Here is a 3,938-nt window from a genome sequence, read left to right as displayed (position 1 = left end):
CTCGAATTATGACAAAAAAATATTGATTTCATATATCTAGACTTTGCAAAAGCTTTAAGCTTTTGATACCATCCCCATGAAAGGCTACTTACTAAATTAGCTTCACATGGACTAAGTGGTAGCCTATTAAGTTGGACTAGAAATTGGTTGAATGATCGAAAACAGAGAGTTGTTTTAAATGGAAAAATTTCTAGATGGAAATTTTTTTATGACTGGAATTCCTCAAGGTTCCATTCTTGGGTCACTTCTATTCATAGTATATATAAATGATATAGACCACTGACTAAAATCTATTGTCTCCAAATTTGCTGATGATACAAAATTGTGCAGAATGGCAAACGATAACTTAAATCAATTAAATATTCAAGAAAATTTAGATAAATTACAGCAATGGTCTGAAAAGTGACTAATGAAATTTAACACAAGTAAATGCAAGGTTATGCACATAGGTATAAATAACAATAAGTACGATTACAAGTTATTTGGAAATTTGTTAACAAAAGTGGATAGTGAGAAGGATCACATGGTAATTATCAGTAATGATCTCAAATCATCTAAGCAGTGTATTTCAGCCTCTGAGAAAGCAAATAAGTTTCTAGGACTGATTGTGCAATCTTTTGACTTCAAAAGTCCATCTCTCATTAATAAGCTATATAAATCCTTAGTTCATCCATATTTGGAATATGATGTTTCCTTATGGTCACTGAATCTCATTAAAGACATTGACAGTTTGGAAAAATAACAATGGCAAGCCACAAAACTGATTAAAAAAACATACATACATATACCAAGGCTTTTTCACCCTTACAAGGGAGGTAGCAAAAAAGGAAAAGGCATAAAATCACTCCCACCCATTCCATCCCTGAATACACTCCACACCCATCCACCCTCCCTCTCATCTTAGCACCTCCTGGATGATGGGTCATCCCTGCACCTTGTCCACTGCCCTGGGTCAGAAGCAATGTCGCAAGACACAGCACATCCACAGCAAGGCCGCTTCATTAAATCCTCGACCACCCCTCTCCGTTCCCCCATGCATAAAAGAGAAGACGGATAGAAATCCCTTCGGGCTGCGTCAAAATTTGCTCACACATACTACCTCAGCCCCCATCCCCCCGCCCATTCCATCTCATGCATCACATCATCCATATACAACCATTCTCCATTCACCCCTGTCTTCTGTCCTCTCCCGTCCTTCCTCAACAGACATTCCCCTCTTCCCCAAAGCCCCCTTCACCCCATCCATCCACCTCATCCTAGAATGTCCCTTCATGTTCACTCCCTCCACATCTGCCTTCCATACCTCTTTAACTAGTGAAGGCAGTTGTTAAGATGATGAAAGCAGGTAAGGCACCTGGTCTGGATGGATGCCATGCAGAATGTCTAAAAAAAAGGAGGTGCAGTGATGGTGGACTGGCTGGTGAGGTTATTTAATGTTTGCTGGAGAGAGGGTAGAGTGCCGGAGGACTGGAGGAGTGCCTGTATAGTTCCACTTTACAAGGGAAAAAGGGACATGTGTTAATGTAGTAGTTTCAGAGGGATTAGCTTGTTGAGTGTAGTTGGGAAGGCTTATGGGAGGATCTTGATTGAGAGGATTAGGAGAGGAACAGAGGGAGTAATTGGTGAGGAACAGTGGATTTAGGACGGGTAGAGGTTGTGTAGATCAGATCTTTGTGGTAAGACAGATATGTGAGAAAGCTATAGGAAAGGGGAAGGATGTTTTTTGGGGTTTTATGGATCTGGAAAAGGCTTACGATAGGGTAGATAGAAAGGCACTCTGGGAGGTTATGCAGATATACAGGGTAGGAGGAAAGTTTCTAGGAGCTGTCAAGAGTTTTTATGAGAGTAGTAGAGCTTGTGTCAGGATTAGAAATGGAGAGAGTGAGTGGTTCGAGGTAAAGGTGGGACTTCTTCAGGGATGCATTATGTCGCCCTGGCTGTTCAACTTATACATGGATGGGGTAGTGTGAGAGGTAAATGCAAGGGTAGTGGGTCAGGGATTGGAGATGGTTAAAGAAAATGGAGAAAAGTGGGAGGTGAGCCAGCTGTTGTTTGCGGACGACACTGCACTTGTGGCAGGATCGGAGGAGGGATTGAGAAAGTTGGTGACAGAGTTTGGGAGAGTATGTGATAGAAGGAAGCTAAAGATATGTGGGTAAAAGTAAGGTAATGAGATGTACTCGGGGTGAAAGTGGCAGTAGACTGGAAGTGAGTATTAAGGGAGAGCGACTGGAGGAAGTGGATAGTTTTATATACTTGGGTGCAAATGTGGCAGGAAAAGGTGGAGTGAAGGTGGAGGTAGAATGTAGATTGAGAGAAGCGAGTAAATGCCTTGGTGGATTAATGCGTGTAATGAGGAATAGACATTTGGGAATGGATGCTAACAGGAGACTATATGAAGGAGTGATTGTGCCAACAGTACTGTATGGGGCAGAAACATGGAACATAAAGAGAGGAAGAGAGAAGGAGTTTGAATGTATTTGAGATGAGGTGTCTGAGAAGTATGATGGGGGTTACTAGGCTAGATAGAGTGAGAAATGAGGAGGTGAGGAGGAGAACAGGGGTGGTAAGGGAGTTGGGAGATAGGGTTGATGAAAGAGTATTAGGATGGTTTGGACACATGGAAAGAATGAGTGATGAAAGACTAGTAAAAGAGGTATGGAAGGCAGATGTGGAGGGAGTAAACATGAAGGGACGTCCTAGGATGAGGTGGATGGATGGGGTGAAGGGGGCTTTGGGGAAGAGGGGAATGTCTGTTGAGGAAGGACGGGAGAGGACAGAAGATGGGTGAATGGAGAATGGTTGTATATGGATGATGTTGTGATGCATGAGGTGGAATGGGCGGGGGGATGGGGGTGAGGTAGTATGTGTGAGCAAAATTTGATGCAGCTTGAAGGGATTTCTCCCCATTTTCTCCTTTTATGTATGGGGGGATGGAGAGGGGGGGTCACCGATTTAATGAAGCGGGCTTGTTGTGGATGTGCTGTGTCTTGCGACATTGCTTCTGACCCAGGGGAATGGACAAGGTGCAGGGATGGTCCATCATTCTGGAGGTGCTAAGATAAGAGGGTGGAATGGTGTGGAGTGTATTCAGGGATGGAATGGGTGGGAATGATTTTATGCCTTTTCCTTTTTGGCTACCTCCCTTGTAAGGGGGAAAAAGCCTTGGTATATGTATGTATGTTTATTATTTGCTTGATTTTCATTTATTATTTTCTGTCAATTTATTATTATCTACTATCTACCTGTTTGTTTATTATTTATCTATACCTCTGCATTTATTTTAATTATTATTATTTATACTATTATAATTTTTTTTTTTTATTATTACATATATTTTTTGCATCCAACCTAGATATGGACCAAAAGGTCTCCTGTTGGCATGCTCCACCTTTGTAATCCTTTGTAGACTGACCATATACTTATAGAGTCTGAACTAAAGGAAGAAATATATATGGAGAGTGTCATGTTCCACGACATGTTATTGACAATGGACGCGGGCATCGCACACATAAATGACATGGAGGCAGGCGATCCGGGGTGGGCGGTGGGGGTGGGTGGGTGGGGCTTCAAATTTGTTCTTCCATGAATCATTGTAAGGATGTCATTTAATCGATTTTAGTACTTTCTGATGTTTTGCCAGGTCCGGGGGTAAAATAAATGACAGCATGTGTGTGGTATTTGGGCGGAATTGTGCTGTGTTTGGCATTTGTTTAATTCCATTTATCTATTCTGTGCTGCGCGTGTTGTAGGGTTGCCAGGGCTGTGTCTCAGTTGCACTGAAAAGGGATAGAAAGGAGATATACCACGTTCGTTGGCCATTTAACACACCTGTATTGTCACCTATATGATTGTTTTGTGTTGTTGAAGCAATCAAGTTGAAGCAATCAATCAAGAAGTATCATCTGCAAACAGTAAATATTCAGGAATATCACAGG

Source organism: Oratosquilla oratoria, chromosome 29 (assembly GCF_046742065.1).
Source record: "Oratosquilla oratoria isolate Oo_2021 chromosome 29, ASM4674206v1, whole genome shotgun sequence".
Classification (NCBI taxonomy): Eukaryota; Metazoa; Arthropoda; class Malacostraca; order Stomatopoda; family Squillidae; genus Oratosquilla; species Oratosquilla oratoria.
The sequence above is the reverse complement of the archived record's forward strand: the minus strand, read 5'-3'. Positions refer to the sequence as shown.